At 37.3% G+C, this 18472-nt stretch overlaps 1 long non-coding RNA gene across 1 annotated transcript in view; it reads left to right on the forward strand.

The window, feature by feature from the left end:
• LOC103097165 (uncharacterized) overlaps positions 1-18472 on the forward strand; it is a 247936-nt gene that overhangs the window by 141221 nt on the left and 88243 nt on the right. Inside the window, exon 3 of the long non-coding RNA XR_008917627.1 lies at positions 4705-4786. This is a non-coding gene — a long non-coding RNA (uncharacterized LOC103097165). The remainder of the gene's footprint in view (positions 1-4704; positions 4787-18472) is intronic.

Here is an 18472-nt window from a genome sequence, read left to right on the forward strand (position 1 = left end):
TGATTCAAACCCAGGTTTTTTGACTCCACATTTACTACTCTCACTTTACAAAAAGATTATTTGTATAAACTGTGGTCCAGGGCCCCACAATCTGCTTGGCTTACATGGACCAGGTCCAATCTCTTTCTTTGGCATGTTGCCTCTAGCAGAGTTTACTCTTGCAAAATCTCTAAATATAACTTAGATTTAGCTCCTGTCTAGATTTCCACAGATTGTTGCTCAAGGTAACAAATGCACATTACATTAAGATAGCCCCTATTTTATGCTACTTGAAAATGCCGAAGACAGAAAGGACTCCCCATAGTCTACATGCAAAAATCAAAAGCACATAAAGCACTCTTTGCATTTTTTTTCCCAGCAAAAACTGGGTTTGGAATAATAATCAATATTTTGGAATATTTCTAAACTCCCCCAACAAACCATCTCTCAGACTCAAAGTACCAATGTGATTTGAACTTCCCCTGGGAAGCAGATGTACTCTGGGGTTGCCAAATGGGTAATCCCCTTCCCATTGACTCTGTACTATCAGAATTACTCACTGTAAAGTGTGTGTATGTCTGTGTGTATTGTGTGTCTGTGTGCGTGGGTGGGTGGTGGTAGTGGCAAGGTCCCAATCATTTGCTTGCCAATAATGTGACTAATCCTTACTGTTCCTCTGGCTACAGCATAGAGACCATGTGACTAATCCTCTTCTTACTCCAAATGGGATGATCCTCAGGAACTCCTTGCCCAAGGGTTCTCTCATATCAGGTCAGAAAGCTAGATTTCAGGATCACATTACTGAGGAAATCCCAATTCTCTGGTTAAAAGGCTGGAGTCCATGACTCTGGATTTTGGAATTATCCAGAAAGTAGCCCACAAAGCATGTACTGACCAAAAATTCCCTCTTCTTTTGTGACATGGTTAGATTTAGGGATCACACTACTTAAGAAATCAAAATCCCCACTTTACACAGGAGGCTGAGATTTAGGAACATTATCCATGAGTGCCTGTCTTGGACAGGCAAGCAAGCAAGTTGGCTCTTTTAATCATGTTCTCATTGCCTCAGCTTCTGGCATTTCTTAGGTTTGGGAAGTCCATTATTAGATTTCTAGGTTCAGACCTAAGCTCAGAAAGCTTTGGTAAATGTGTAATTCTCTTATCTTTCTGCTCCAAGGTAGCCCTTACTTTCCCTTGAGGTGTAACTTTTTTTTTGCATTTCTTTATATTCTTAGCACTTAGCATAATGCTTGGTACATAGTATATACTTAATATAGGCTTATTGACTTGGCTTACTAAAACTGTGCTTAGGCACAGCCTTTCCCTACATATAGAACATAGGAGTGTTCTGATTTGCCTTTGTATATCAAATAAAACAAGAGATCAGCAGCAGTTCTGTTACCTTATTGCCCTTGGAGAGTGTGGCTTCTTTGACTCATGTCAGTCCTTCCCCTAATCCTAGTCAGTTATTTTGGGGGAAGCCCCAGTCTATGAAACAGTCTGGAACCAACTTCTCTCCTCTTAACAAGGCAGCAAAGGGGCCTGTCCATACTTTCAACAAGGACATGTTTTCTTGACTTCAAAGACTCAGACCATATGAGCCAATAAACCATTTAGAGAATTCATCAGATTGATCAAGAAACTCTTCTGATCAATTGCTCTTTACATTTGGTTGATAAAGTAATAAATCCAGATTATTCTTTTAAAGTAGGAGCTTGCCAGTGCATTTTAAGTATTTGCAAATTCCTTAAGGGAGACAAGGTGCATATATCTAAAAGAATAGATGTCATTTCTATTTAAAAGTAAAAAAAAAAGGATCCAACATATTTTGTTCTCAGTATAAATCAATAGATGATTTTACTGAAAATCAATGTATACATAACTTGAATTAATAATATATTACCTTTATATAAGATGACTTTCTAAAAAAGCAAGATAATTGGAACAGATCTGCCCCTCCCCCCCATTTGACTGATGAAAGAATTGATACAAAGAAATAAGTAGTGACTTAGTGGTATGAATGGGGGTAAAAGTCTATTTCCTGATTCCTCACTAGCCACTCTGAATATACTTTCTTTTCTTTCTTTCTTTTTTTTTAAACCCTTACCTTCCATCTTGGAATCAATACTGTGTATTGGTCAGATTTTTGAGGTCAGATTTGAACTTAGGATCTCTCATCTCTAGGCCTGGCTCTCAATCCACTGAGCTACCTAGCTGCCCCCTGAATGTACTTTCAAATTCAGATCATCAGATATTTGTTGAACTCCTACTCTGCAGGAATTTTGCTTTTACTAAGATTGATGCAACTACATAGATATTCATTATTTTGATCTTTATTTATTTTTCTTTTTTTCTTGTGATTTTATCAGTAGAGGAAATCTTGGTGTGAAGACTCTACCAATAAAGATTAGAAACTCATCTGCAACTTTTAGCCTTTGAAAGTTGCTTGATCCATGTTATATGTCATAGGTGAGACTTGAACTAAGGTCTTCTTGACTTCAAATAGCAAGTATCAACAGTGCTGTTTAAGAGAAGGGATTCATTAAAAACGATCATTTAACTTACTAGTAATGGTTAGCTACTTTAAAGTTGTACTTCATACTATATAGAAAGCTGGTTTTGGAATCAAGATAATCTGGATTCAAATTTGCCTTTGACCCAGAGATTAAACTCAGGATTTGATATCATTCTCATGTCATCAGTACATCCCCAAAATCACAACTACTGAAAAAATAGTAATTGTTCAAACCTGTACAGTACAGTAAAATGTCAAACTCAGAGGTCCCAATTTCCCAAAAAGGGAAATTTCCTGATCAGTACATGGCTTGTGGGATATTTTCTAGAAAATTCCAAGATTTAACCCAGAGGTCAAAGGCAAGCTGATGGAGTGATGGATATGATATAATATTGACCTGAGAGTCAAGAAGACCTATGTTCAGATGTTGTCACTGGCATTTAGCAGCAATGTAACTCTAGACAGAATACTTGCTGATAGGTATTGGTAGATGGAGTTTCTTCACAGAGTGAGCTCCCTGCATAGATATAACCAGAGGTCTAGACAAGGAAAAAAACCAACAAAACAACCAAGGCTGCCAAGACAGACAAAATTCCTGCCTGGGAATTTGTTTTCCAGAAATCATAATTAAAAAAACAAAAACAAAACAATGCAAAAACAACAATGGAATTACTTTTAGTTACCTCGATTTGGGATGGCTATCATGACCCTAAATCCTTACTTAAAAACATGCATAAACAGTGTTCGTAACAAACAGATTGTTATGAGAGAAGGCAGGTAGGAAAGGGGGGCTATTTCCACTGCTTATAGCTTTTGTTAACAATAAGGGATAATTGAGTGCAATCACCAGACATTGCCATTACAGTCACATCCTCTGAATGAATTGCATGGGGACCTGTGCTTAGCTCACTCTGTTTGTTTATTTAGGGTGAGGCTGACAGTTGTAGTATCTGTGAGAAAGAACTGTATCACAGTGACAGAATGCAGAGTGCTCTTTCATGTGTTACAGATTGCTAGGAAATTGGATAGGACCTCCTGAGAAATTGTATCTCACACCTTCCCCCAAGACAATTCTGTGACATACATTAGGAAAAAGCAGGGAGGGAATGATGGGTAAAGGTTGAATTTACTCTAAAATATGTGGTGTCCTCTATCCACATGGGCCTTTGGGCATATCAGTGGACAACAGTATCTTTTCTGTGTCTTAGAAAGCATTATATACCCTTGAAGGTCTTCTCTTTTTCTCACTTAGACACACACACACACACAAACTGGGGAAAAAAACCCCAAAAAACCTTTTTCTCCTATTAGCAATCCAAGTGTCTAAACACTAGAGAGATATATAATTCAGAAATGTAGTGATTTCAGAGTTGAAATGGGAAGAAAGTGATCCTTGGAAAAAATATGACTTCAGGTGGTTTGAAATCTCTCATCCCTTCTAAGCCTCAGTGGATCTTCATAGGTAAATATTTCCCCAAAGGCTAACTAATTCTGAGCTGGCATGTCTATCTACTAAGTGAGATGATCATTTTTGCCTTTGGGATCTTCATTATTTAAAGTATAATAAATAGATCTGGCACAAACTGTGGCAATATTAATTATTTGCCTTTTCCTGAGAAAAGGCATAGCTGTGAAACATGGAACTCTTTCCCACTGGAAGAGAAAACAACTTCTGAGAGAAACATGTGTTTCATATTTAGTATTAATAAGTCATTTTCTCAAAAAATACATAATTTGAAAATCATTTTTTCTTTTCCTGTGAGAACTGGAAAGCATTTTCTTTTTTTTGCTCTTGATGTGAACTGCAATAAAAGTTCTTGTAGGCAAAAGAATAGAAGCCAGGCGTAGCTTTTATTTTGATACAGTGTAATGGCTGTCATTCCGGTGTATGTCTGGAAAATGCATTGCTGTTTTCTGCTGTTGAATATTGTTTTTCCTGCGAGCCTCCTGTCCAAGGATGATGTCATTCTCATGTCATCAGTACATCCCAAGTCTGTTTGGAAATCACAACTACTGAAAAAATAGTAATTGATCAAATATGTATAATACAGTAGAGAAACAACCTAAAGGTTCTGCTAATAGCTATTGTATCTCTTGGTATTTGCTGAGATTATTTGTTTTGTTTCAGATTGTTGAAAGCTTTTTTGATACTTATGATGCTGTGTTTTGCATAGTGTGACATGTCTGCCCTTCTCTTTTTAATTGCATAGGAATTGGTCAAATATCACTTTACTGGGTGGCTGCTGAAGCATGATCACAAGACATTCAGAATGACGGATGAGTGCCTCTCAGGTAGGGAAAGAAATGATTGCCAGAATGGGTTCTATTTTGTTTTTCTTAGAGTTTTTATGTCCACCTTTTTTGAATTCTGTGTCAGATTGGCCCCTGTTAGTAACACAAGCCATGTCATGTCATAAAGAAGCCCTTATCTTTCACAGTATCAATTAAAAAAAATGTTGGCATCCTTATTTGTTTGGATGGCTTTTCCCTAATTCACAAGAGTCAATATTGAGGTTGACACATTTGGAAGAATGGGGTTTAACTGAATGGAGTGGCAGAAAGTATTACAGGTAGAGAGTAGTTATTAGTTTTAATGTGACTGTGATAGAATGAAACCATCATGTCCCTAGATACTGGGGAAATAAGTAAATATAGGGCAAAATGAAATGGTGCTTCATTTGATTTGATATAGATCTGGGACTTTTGACAACTCTAGGTAGTAGTCGTAATTCATAGTGACCCAGTGCCTCACCCACTCCTGCTTTCCCCCTTAAATTCCTCTCCTTGTATTTCTAATAAACCTCATTATGGAGTCATCTATTGCTAAAAGCCTGGAGTGTTTGACCTTGGATGAACATGTTCACAAATGCAGGTACTTGGGCCTTAATTTAATTTAACTTAACTTAAAAACCCTCTTTCAGGTCCCCTCATGCAAGCAGACTAAATGGGTTTGGGGTGGAGGATAGATAGATAGATAGACAGATAGAGAGATAGATAGATAGATATGCAGCTTAGATATGTTCTTATCCTTGTGTAAGCCAAGAGGGTAAGCTAACTAGAACCTATTAGCATTTCGGGGCTTAAGTTTGGGCTTGTGACCTCTTAGAGCAATACTTAGCTTTTTTCAGCATAAACCTCTTGAAAAGTGGGTGTTCCTTGTTTTTCTTCTTGGAAGATGTGCTCAGTGGTATATTGTTTACTGGAAAAATCCAAGATTTCTGTCTTGTATACAAGAAGAATGCTTCAGTAGCTTTCCTTTAATACCAGTCTTTCTTTAAACAATTCCCCCCCCCCCCCCTTCTCTGCATGCTGGTGATAGTAATAATATCCCTTAAGATTTATTTCATCATTTGGAGCATTGCTGAGATTTGGATCCATACATATTATATATAGATTGTTTATCAGAGATTCAAAATGAATTGGAAACCAGCTTTAAGAAGGTTAAATAGAGTTTTGTGAGTAGTTATCATGATATCATTGCCTCGTGGGTAATGTTTAGAGATGATAAATTAGGAAGGAATACTCATTTTTATCTATGTAAACTGAGGTCCAGAGACTTATAAATCCAGTTTTTTTTTTTTTTATTACTCCTGTTAGAAATTTCAGGCATCATATCCCAGCATGATTTGAGGTTGTTGTTGGGAGGTGAGAATTACTCAGCTTTTGGCCCTGTGCCCTGACTGATAGAGCATCTGTAGTACTCTACTGGTCTTGTCCTTTATGGGACTAATTCATCCTGGTGGTTCTAAGAACTAATTGAAATGGAAGTGCTTGAGTTCTTAGGCTGATCATTGTTTAGTTGCAGCCTGTGAACCATTCATTGTATACAACTAAATATATATATATATATATATTTCCATGTCTGTTTAATCAAATTATTATCTAATTATCCAATCACTGAGCAAGTCTTGTTTATTTTATCTTTGTGACATGTCTTGTATATACCCCTTTTGTTCATCTGTCATTACCACCGTGATGATGCAGGGTCTTATCACTTCATTCCAGGATTATTCATTTAGCATCCTACCTATATCTTTTTTGTACATAGTTGTTTGAATCTTATCTTTCCCATTAGAATGAAATAATAATAGTAATAATAATTAGCATTTATATAGCTCTTTGTGAATAGTATCCCATTTTATTCCTATGACAACCCTGAGAGGGAGGTGATATTATTTTCATTTTACAGAGGAAACTGGGGCAGGCAGAGGTTAAATGGCTTGTCCCTGGTCATACAGCTAGGAATGATCTGATTCTGGATTTGAATTCAGGTCTCCTTGATTATGTCTAGCACTCTATCCACCTAGAATGCAAGCTTCTTTATATCAATGACTCTTTTGTGGGGTATGGTTCTTTCTTTATATTCTCCATACTTAGTAGATTGCCTCACTTAGTAGGCTCTTACTAAAAGCTTGTTGACTTCACTTGCTACCAATGGATCTAGGAGAACTTGGACAACTCTGTCATTGGGGAAAGAGAATAAGTTTATACCAATAAATTAACTGCTTTCTACAGTGGTTAAATTCCTATAGTCCTACTAAAGAAGAACTTATTCAATTTTGTTCCTTTTTGAGCATGTCTGATTGTCAAATTCTCACCTAATATATGGAATAATTATTACACATATCACTTTGCCTCTATATTTAAAGGGAGAGGAAATACTTGAGTCTTATTCCAAAGGAGTCCTGAAATCCAATCTTCTATTTAAGCAAATTGCACAATTTCTCCCGTCTTTTACTCTTTTGATTTTTCTTTCTCCAGTAGTGGAATGAAGAGTGAGAGTATAAAGGGAGAAGAGATTCTAGGATCATATTAAATTGACCTCTTACCTTTGGAATTTTAGAATTCTAGAAGTTTACCTTCATTTGACAAAAGGAGTTTGTTAAAACAAATGAATGGTATAAATAAAATGGTTAGAATATGTCTTCCCTACTTATAAGTATAAACATAGAATTTTTCTGTGTTTCTCCTTTGGAGCTAGCATTTAGTTAATTACAGTTGATATTTTAATGACAATTCCCTCCAATTTCTTTTGGTAGTTCCCCAAGAACTTCAACTAGGCTGATAACTTTTTTGTTAATTTTGATCTAGGTAAGATTATTAGATAGGGGAGTGTTCTTAAAGATCATCTGGCCCAATTCCTGAATTTTATTAATGAGGCCAAGAGACTAAGTCTTGCCAAAGTCAAAGTCATACAGGTTCTAGGTGGCAGGTCTGTGATTTGAACCTACATCCCTAGATGTCAAATATGGTACCCTGTTAGTATTATCATATCTATCTTTCATCCTACTGGATTTGATTGAAGTAATAAGGGTTTTCATTATGAATAGTTTAATTCAGGATAGCCTTTATGCCAAATAGTCTGAGTTACTGAAATTCTAATGACCATGCATTTTGAGACTTCTCCTAACTGAACCTTCTTGTGTGCCCATCATGTACTTTCTCAAGGATATATTGAAAAATTTCCCACTATTTTTAAAAGATCAGAAACATGGCATGTTCTTAGACTAAAATGAATGCTCTTAGGTCTATCAATTCTCAAACAGCTTAAAGAACTCTTACATCAGCATTAATATGAACACTTTGGCTATAATTCAGCTCCTGGAGAGGGCTTTTCTTTAATTTTCATGCTAATACTGAATAATTTCACAAGAAATTTTCACAAGAAAACAAGTTTTAAAGTAATCATGAGACCTTGTAGCAACTATTACAATAACAATGAAGACTGGGCCATGGAGGGAATCAGTTTACCAAAATAACTAAAAAACAAGGGGATAAAAAAAAATCTAGGGCAGCTGGGGACTGAGGATAGCAATTCAGGGCTGTGCTGATCCTATTTGGTTGGCAGAGTCCCTGGGCAGCAGAGTTCACACAGCTGGAGAAAGGTTGCACCCTGTAGTTTCTTTTTCCACTTGGACAGAATTGGAGGTGTTGGGCCTATAATCTGACTCTACTCAGAGCCAAGTTAGTGTTGTGCAGTATTTCCGTTCTGAGCACATCTGTCCTTATTTCCCCTTTACATTGCCTGCCCACTGAAAAGGGGGGAAAAAAAGCCCAACACAGGGGCTCTGTTTGGGTGGAGGAACTCTCTGGTATAATACCTTGGGGGCTTTCTAGGTTAAGTTAACAAATTGAAGCCTTTGATCAGATAGGGTAGGAGTGGGATGCAGCTGTTTGGTTCTCTCTTCCCCACCCCCTATCCTGTTCCTGATGGAATTATTGAGGGGGAGGGAAGGAAGAGGGGGCCCAATTCCTGAGTCTGAGACACAGGCATTTATAAATGCTAGAGAGTCTGGTCTCAGGAGCAGCCTTGGGATATTTCTTCTTTCATTGAGGGAGGGGTTCGAGTATGTTCTTGGGAGTGGGACTGGGACAAAATTCTCCCTTTGGGAAAGGGTTCAGAGCAGGATCCTCATAACCTTGGGCTGTTCTCCTTTGAGGCTGGAGTATGCTGCGAGGGTGGAAGAAGATTGTGGGGAGTAGCCTGGTTGAAATGGATGAAAACTCATGGGATCCATCAGACCACTCTTTGAAGTGACTCACCACCTAAGGAAAGAAGAGACATACAGCTTTGGCATCCATCCCTGTGGTCCCTGGGTGAAGGAGAGAGGAACTTTGAGGTGTGTGGGAGGAGAGAAAGTGAGGGAGGCAGTTTGATTATCCTGTAGAGGTATACCATTCTTCCTCTCATCCTCCTCTGCAGGGAGGCTGGAGGAAGGAATATATGGAGGTGGGATGCTTCTTGCCAGAGTCTTTATGGAACTGAAGGGGGGAAAATAGTTAATATCTCTCCAGCTCTAAGATTCTGTGATTCTCTCTCTTTCTCCTAGTCATACTCCCCATCTCCCTCCCCTTCTGTGGCAGGATGTAACTAGCCCATAAACTTTGGCAGGAGTTAAGCATTTTAATACTCTTTTTTTGAAATGGTGACAATTGTACATGGAACTGTGAATTTGAAGCTGGAATAAATGATAAATAAGCTTTGGTACTTTTATACTAAGCTTGATATGATGGATCATTAAAATATCTTGGTCCAGGGGGCTCAGAGAAAGGTCAATCTTAGATGGCTGAAGAATGAGGGAATCAAATGAAGATAAATAAGGAGCCAGTTTTCCAGACTGGCAGGCATATGCCAGCCTGCCAAGGTTTGGAAGTATGGTTTCAGCCTTCCTTTATTATTGTAACCTCTTGAACAGACTAAGCCATTTGAAACGACAATAAATGCTTCTTGGTGGATAAGTTTATGACCTAGTTCTGACCAAGAGTACTTATGGGATTGTTTTATGCAGGGAAGAACAAAGTAAGTTGGACATCATTGGCTTGAAGTTCTGTGTGGATCAGGGGCTCGGGACTAATTAGACCCTGAGACATTAAGAAGCAGCTGTTTTATGGGGTGTGTGTGTGTGTGTTTGCAAAGAGGATTTCAAGAGGCTAATTCTCCTTGGAAGTCTGTCTGCAAAGGGGTGCTTTCCTGACTGTGGCTTCTGTCTTCTTCAGAGGCCTATTTTCACTGTGGGATTGAGAGGCTGTGCCAAGCTTATAGATGACCTTATGGTTCATGGGACTACAGAAGGAAAAAATATGACCCTCCAGGGCCCCAGAAGGAGAGTGGGAGGGGATGAGAAGGCTAAAATATTAGGGCAGGGCTTCTTTTCAATTTCTCTGCAAACTTTCTGCTCCTAGTTCATTCTGCCTTTACCCACCCAGTTGCCTTGGCTTTAAGCCAGAGCTCCAGAAGAGACCTGGAAGTTAGGTAGCAGGAAATAATAGGAATGTTGCTAAGAGAATGTTTCTCCTCCTTCTCCCCCTTGAAAACTTGAGATTTGGCTTCTCTTTTCACTGGCATTTTTCTGTGAACTCCTGGTTCCATTTCCACACGTCCTCTTTGCATTCTGTTAATTCTAAATCCCACTCCTTGTTTAACTGAAAGAGTGACTTTATTTCACCAGCTATGATTTTACCCTGGAGGCCTATGAGAAATGAAATTAAAATTCATCTAAAGTTCAGTGATGGTGGTGAACATGATTAACATGGAAGCTGGAGGCTTGCTTCTATTTTCTTTCTGACCACAACTTTCTTAACTTTTTTCTATTTTTTTTAAAATTTACAATGGAAGAACTTAATAAAGAACTGTTTAAGCAAGTCTTAGGAAGGAAAAAAATGCAGTATAAAGAATGGTATTGAGGACATAGTGCAGGCTCTGATGCCTGTGACAATGAAGACTAAGAAAGATTAAAAAGCAAAATTAGTTGCAGTTGCATAAATTTGTATGAGGATTCTTCATGACTATATATCCATTTCCACGTGACAAATTTACTTTAAGACACCATGACTTTGAATAGTGGATATAATAGAGATCTGCACTCTGATGTTGGATTTATTCAAAGACTAATGAATAATAAGAATTAGATTGTAGCCTTTTCTTTTCTCCCCTCCATGTTTTGCCTTATATAATTCATATAAAAATTTTACTCTTGTTCAAAGACTCTATAGATCTCCCCATTGGATGTAACGTAATTGTAAGGATCCAAAGAAGTTTTTAGAATTTTCCTGCTTAACTAATAAAACTCAGAAGTGCTGTTTAGCTATTGTTGGTTGTAAGCTTAGAGGATTGAGGTTCAGATTCTTGTTCTGCCACTTAATTACTCTAGGCCTCAGTTATCTCATCTGTAAAAATGAGAGTCTTTTCCCATTTTAAATCTCTGACCCTCTGATTCAGAAGATCTCATTTTAGGTCTTTGGTCTACCACTTACTTGAAATACTTTTAATCTCTGTGAATCTATCCAGAGGCACTGAATTTATACTTAGATCCTTTGTAATGCAATATTTTTTATTCCAACCCTACTAGGCTTAACTCAACTTTTTTTCTTCCTAACTTATTATTTTTATTTGTTTTAGTTACTTTAATTCCTTTTTTTCTCCTTTTCCTTTAAAATCTGTGTTCTATTTCTCTCTCCCTTGGCTCTTGTCTTCCCTCTTATTTTTTGGTTCATTCCCTTTCTACCACTGATGAGATGATCTTTGAATTACTTTACTGAAGATGACTCATAAGCAGGGAGCAACATGTCACCATTAAAGTTAATAGTGCTTCTGAGGGACCACATTTGTGGTAATAAAATTTGCAACTAGGCATGAGCAATTTCAATTTGCAATACAGTGTTTTAATTGTTCAGAGATGTCTATAAAATGTAGTATGGCAAATTAAAATATCTTACGAACTGCTGCAATTCTTCTCACCAAAAAAGATGCTCCCTGGAAAGCACTTTTCTTCAAGGGTAACACTTGCTGGCTCAGAGTTAGAAATAATCAGAATGGCTTTGACACATAGCACAGGATCACAGAGGCTAAGTAGTACAGTGGATAGAGTGCCAGGCCTATAGTCAGGAAGACTTGAGTACGGTGGCCCTCAGACACTTACTCACTGTGTGACTCTGGGCAAATCACTTAACCTTGGTTGCCTCAGTTTCCTCACTTGCAAAATGAACTGGAGAAGGAAATGACAAGCCATTCTAGTACCTCTGCGCAACAAACCCAAAAGGGCTCACTAAGAATCAGACAAAATTGAAAAAACAATTTAAAAAGAATCAACAGGGTCATGGCCTCTGAAACTTTGTTTTCCCTTTTTTGATTGATAGAAGGTTTGGTCTAAATATTTCAGCCACTCAATGATTTGAATTGGGTAAATTTTTTAGCAGTTGATGGATGTCAGCCTAAGGCATTTTATCTGATATAGCTAAAGGAAGGATTTCCTTGACCTTTCCTTAACCTTTTTAATTACTACCTGAAGAAAATGAAAACAGTTTGCATTATACAGATTCACATTGGTTTTGAGAAGTGAAAGCATTACACTAGAACCTCCTATGTTTTCTTACATTTCAAATATGGGGGGGGGGGATCTTCACAATTTCACTTCTGTTTATGATAACCTGATTTATAATAAAATGTAAGGTATCTAACTTTGTTCCCACCAATCTGTATCTTAAACCTTACCTTTCTTTCTCATCTCTCTTGGAGTCTTTTTCAGATTACCTTCCTTTTCCTCCTAGTTAGTATAATCCTAGCTGTATAATCAGCATTTAAATATCATTGTTGTTATTGTTATTCCATCATTTCCATTGTGTTCATGACCCTTTTTGGGGTTTTCTTGGCAAAGATACTGGAGTGGTTTGCCATTTCCATTTTCAGCTCATTTTACAGATGAGGAAATTGAGGTAAATAAGATTAAATGACTTACCTGGGGTCATACAGTTAGTGTCTGAGAACAGCTTTGAATTTAGGAGGGTGAGATGAAAATAAATATCGTTATCCACTTCTAGTTTTCTCCCTGCTAGGCAGATCTTCTTAAATCTTCTAAGACCTACGCTGATAGGGAATCGCATTTTATTAAGTACCTGTAGGTCAGGAGCATATCTCATATTATTCATACAGTATTCTTCATCACAGGACCCTCAGTTAGTGTTGTTGACAGACATTCTGCAAAGTCCTTATACTTCCTTGTACTTCTAGCCAAGTCTAAAAGCTTTGTAATAACAGAGACATAGTTAGCAGTTTTGCAACTTGGGGCAAACAGCTCCAAAATGAACTTCAAGTCAATTTTGTAATAATATTTATTGTATAAAAAAATTGTTAGTTATGTGAGAAATGTTTAAGGCAATTCAGTTACCAGGGGAGACTTCAGAATACTGACTCAGTGTTGTTTGGAGAGAAAACCACATCCCAGTTGGTAACAGGGCAAGGTCAAGCCAAAGAAAAGCTCCCCTAGGGACAAGGTAGGGAGGGGCAGAGGAAACTCACTATCTGGTAATTTAATAATTTAGTAGATTTGTCCTACTACCAATTTAGATTCATTTAAATAAACATTTATTAAATGCATACTCTGTATCTGGCACTTTGCTAAATGCTGGGAATGCATACAAGAAAAAGAGACATTCTTTGCCCTCCGGGAGCTTGCACTCTAAAGGGAGAAGACAGAACATAGAAAGAAATAGAAAAGGGGATGCAAGAGGGGAGCACCAGAGGGTATCTGTGAAGTTGAAATCTAGCATTGCTGCTCTTAGAAAATAAGTTACTAGGAAGGTTGTGAGCCCTTTATAAAAGAAGGCTTTGGAAGGAGTTAAAAGTGCTCCACCCTCCAGGCTTCTGGTCAGAGGGGAGAGGCCACTGGTGTTGAATTGAGAAAGTGTAGATTATTATCAAAACCTGAATCATTCTTCAATCTGATGGGATTTCAGTTGATCAGTTTATCCTGGGGAAGGGTGAAGAACATTTTTTGTGTGTATCTGAAAGACTAAGAGTGTTCCCCAAATGTAGCAAATTTAAAAACTAAACACTCTTTTAAAATCATTATTTTAAGTTGATGTGCCTTTCAAAGTTTAGCCAAGGTGCTGCATTTTCTACCTGAAGACATCTTATCCCAACTGGCATCCTGTTCCCTACCCAAACCATTTCTGACCAAGTGTATGTGCTGAATAAACCTGCTTACTTGCTCTGCTTCCTGCTTCATTAGTATTTTCTGGTTCTTAAATGCCTCATGAAAATTCTCCTTAAGGTACCTGACCTCTACCCTTGTGTTAGCCAGTTCTATTCCATCTTAATCTCAACAGAGCAGTAGAGGGTAGGGCACAATTTTAATAGAATTGTGTGGATGGAAAACCATTTTAGATAAGATTTGTAAGGAGTTGAGAGTTTAGGTGGAGCAGAAAACATCAAGAATAGAAAGCTTTTTAAAGAACATCATCTATGAAGAGAAGATGAGAGATAGTTAGGATGGTAACTGGACTCAGTTGAAAGAGTCAAGAAAGGTTATTTTAGAATTGGGAAGTCCTGAGCAGGGAGAAATCAGAGGATGCACGAGATGATTCTGGAGCAAAATCCTGGAAGAGGCAAGAAAGAATAGCTTTTAATTCAAGAAGGATTAGCTTTAGCAAATTGTAGGAGTACCTCTTCCTCTGGAATATAGGGATACAGATAAGAAACTTGGTGATGCTAAGAAATTTTGAAGTATGTAAGAAAGGACATGAGGGTGCTCTTTTAGAGGTTCCAAAACGTTTTAAAAAGAAGGAAGCTAAGTCATCTATTCTATCTGCCAAGGAATACTTTGAGTGGATCCTAAAAATCTGAGGCAGAGGGTTGGTACGGTCTCTTTGAGGAATGGTAAGGATTTAGTAAGAGTAGAGTAAAGGGGATTTTCTGGTAGTGTTAGAAGCTCAGCTAGATTTTATTGAATAAAATCTAGCTCTATTTCATGATTTTCTCCACTGATGCTCAATGCCCAGCAGCAGGAAAAGTTATAACATATATTTAGATACAGTATAGGTTATTGTTGGTTACATCTTAAATCTGAAATTGGAATGTGTAATGAGATAGTGGCATTTCCAGGCATGCTGAGTTATTCCATTCTATTTCGATCTGTGATTACTTGACATGATGAGAAGGTGCAACCAAGAAAAAGTTGGTTAATGATGAGAAATGAAATCTTTTAGATATCTTTGAATTAAGAATCACATAGTCAAGGGAAATGTTTTTTTAATAAAGCACATGATATGAATATTTTCTTACTAAGGAGGTGAATTTAATACCAGTCCTTGTCCACACCAGATTAACTTGGTGGTTAAACAATAAAATGGTAATTCAAAACCACCTTCCAAATACTAGTGTCAGGACTAGCTAGATTTTCTGTGACCCCAAATCTCATTAATGAATGCATGTATGGTACTATAGGATTGTAGTCTGTGTCTTAGGGGAACTGTGAATAATGTCACTAGTGTTTTCCTTGGAATTAGATTATCTACTGAATTTTTGGGAGATTCAGAGTTCAGTTGTAGTGACCATGGTGTAGTAGGAAGGACCCTGGACTAGTGGTCAGGGACCTTGGGAATCTAATCATGACTTTATTAACTTATTTGTGTCATCAGCCTGTGTGATCTTAAGCAAGGCACTTAATGTTTTTAGGCCTTGGTTTTTTTCATCTTTCAAAAGCAAATGTCAAACTAGATAGAATCATCGAACTTTAGAGCCCAATGTTATAGGGCCAGAGATTTAGAGCTAGAAGAAACCTTTGAGTTCACCTAGTTAAGGTACTTCATTTGACAGGTGGAAGAAACAGGTATCTAGAATAATTAAGAGACTTGCTCAAAGTCATCAAGTCAACAAGTACCTAATATGTACTTTTAAGTACTGGTCACACCAGTGGCACAGTTGGGATTCTGCTGACTCCATATCCATTACTATACTACATTATATTACTTGAAAGAAAGTTAAGAGTACAGGTGCCAATGTTAAGAGCCTCCTTACTGTAAGAAAGCATTAAGCAAGAAAACAATAAGGAACAAGGAGCTCGCTCTCCAGTCTATTTTTTATTGTACCAACGTTAATTTTGTTTTGCTAAATGCTAAACTTTACAAAAGATTTGCAGGGCCACTTTGCCATCTTAGTGACCAGACCCGAAAGTCCTAGACTGGAGAGGGAAAGGGTGTGTTAACTTATGCAACGAAGTTAAGTGCCAAAGATGAATGGTCACAATCTTGTTGTCCATCATCAACAATTTAGACTTAGACTTGTAGTAAACATCATCTACTTTATTCTTGTTCCTCCCCACATCTTGACTATGTAAATTTAAGGTCCATGGAAACTCACAGATTTCTGAAAATGATTTTTTAAAAACTCACCCCTGGTATGCTAATGTGAATGCTTGCTAAAAGCTTCTTTTCACTTGTTTTGCTGGACTGAATTGTGGTATTCCACCCCACCCCCAACCTTTAGCAGTTTCTTTCTTTCTGACTCCCCCAGTTTTACATTTAATTAAGAATACAAGAATCCTGCTCATTTTGGAATGGATCTATATGCTAGGGTAATCTGGAGAACAAAGCTAGTTCTGTCTCTTGAGTTTCCAAGGCTGAAGGGCAGCCTTGTAGCTATGAGCATCAAGTTTGAACAGACCATTGGTCTCTACTTAGTTTCTAGGGGAAGTCACTGTTTATAAACTCATGAAATAGAGCTAGATTTTTCATGCCAAGTTTGTCTTGATGTGCCCTCACTCCCTACTGCTCACTTCCATGCCTATTTAGCATTTTAACTGAATGGCGATAAAGTAAGAGTGAGAGAATTTTTTGGGGGGTAAAATTCCATAAGGCACACCCCAACCCCCTTTTCCCCCCATGTGCAATTATTGAAAGCTGCCACTGTTCTATTCAGGAAGGAAATAGAATGACACTGTTTATGTCCAGGCTATTATGTGAAGCTATTCTACACCCTAGGGCCCTTTTCTCCTTGATAAGACCATCCTTTATTGCCTTTCAGAGCTGGGATAGATCAGCTTTAAGTCTAAAAATAGTCTACATCCACCAGATGCATTGACACAAGGTGGAAACAGTATCTGCAGCAATAAACAGTAGAGTCTTCTCTAACAACTTGGTTAATTTTTTTTATTAAAACATACATAATGAAAACTATGAGGGGGCAGTGGATTGAGAGCCAGGCCTAGAGACAGGAGGTCCTAGGTTCAAATTTGACCTCAGACACTTCCCAGCTGTGTGATCCTGGGCAAGTCACTTGACCCCCATTGCCTAGCCCTTACCACTCTTCTGCCTTGGAACCCAATACACAGTATTGATTCCAGGATGGAAGGTAAGGATTTAAAACCAAACCAAAACAAACCAAAACAAAAACAAACAAATAAACAAAAAAGAAAACTATGAGGCAGGGACTTTTAGCTCTTGGATTTTTATCAGGATCTTTTAAAGAGTAAGCCTTAAGGAAATTGTCCCAACAGATTCTTATGTGATAGGATCATGTGCATATTTAAACCCTTCTGATCCTCAATCCAAGGTATCCACCAACTTGAGTTCCTTTCCTTCACCTCTCTATCTGCAACAATTTCCTCTCTTTAGCTTCTTAATGGGAAACACTGGACTCCAACTAAATTTGTTATCCATTGCACATGATTTGCTTGACCCATTTCTGTGTTTTTTTTTTTGGTGAATATAAAATAGCAAAACATACTATTATTCTCCTCATTCTTTACCTATAAGTGCTTTTCACCATAATTAAAATTCCCGTGAAAACTCATCCTCAGTTTAGGAATGCTTCCATGATTGATACTCCTTAAAGTAGATATGGGGCAATTCCATAACCCATCCCTCTGTGGTTTTACACTGATGTTTTCTTGCAAGAGACATGGTTATACTTTGTAGACTTTAAAGTGAATGCAGGCTCCAGGTATTATTGAATTTATTATTATTATTATTATTATTATTACTATTCTATTGGTTTCATCATATTTTTAAAAATTGTCTTTAGATAGAAAGTCCCAGGACAAATCATTATTCTGTTTTTATTCTTTTATTTTGAACATTCTTTGTTCACAAAGTGGTTAATAATAAGTATTTTTTTATAGTTGAATAAAAGTCCTGGATTTTAAATGCAGCTTTTCTGTTCTCACTGAAAGTATCCTTGGAATAACTCCAAATGCATATAGGAGGACAAAGATGATATAGAGCTCATCCTATTTTCACCCAATTTTGACTTCCACTAGTTCTCTATATTTTGAAAGTTTTTTCTTCCATGTAGCTTGGAAATTATGAGTTATTTGTATCATAACATCAAATTATTGCTTCTAAGGGTTTTTTATGCATCAATGTTTGCTCTGGTTGTTGTATAGTTTAATATTTCATTCCTTAAAGTTATTTTGATGTTTATATTTATAGTATGGGGATTTATCACCTGTCATTCCATGAAAGATAGTGAACTTTCAGTATATAATTCTATCCATCAGGTCATGTCTTGCTAGGTATTCCGTAGCTGCTAAATTTTTGCAACCTTATATGTGGTATAGTTTTTATTGCTTTCCTTGAATAATAATCTGGATTTGCAATAATAAATTGTTTTGTACCTTGATAGGCTACCTTTGTCCATATGTTTTTAAGGGACAGTGAATAGAGATTGTGTCTTTACATGATAGAAAAATCAGTGAATATGGC

The sequence above is a fragment of the Monodelphis domestica genome, chromosome 3, assembly GCF_027887165.1.
Source record: "Monodelphis domestica isolate mMonDom1 chromosome 3, mMonDom1.pri, whole genome shotgun sequence".
Lineage (NCBI taxonomy): Eukaryota > Metazoa > Chordata > Mammalia > Didelphimorphia > Didelphidae > Monodelphis > Monodelphis domestica.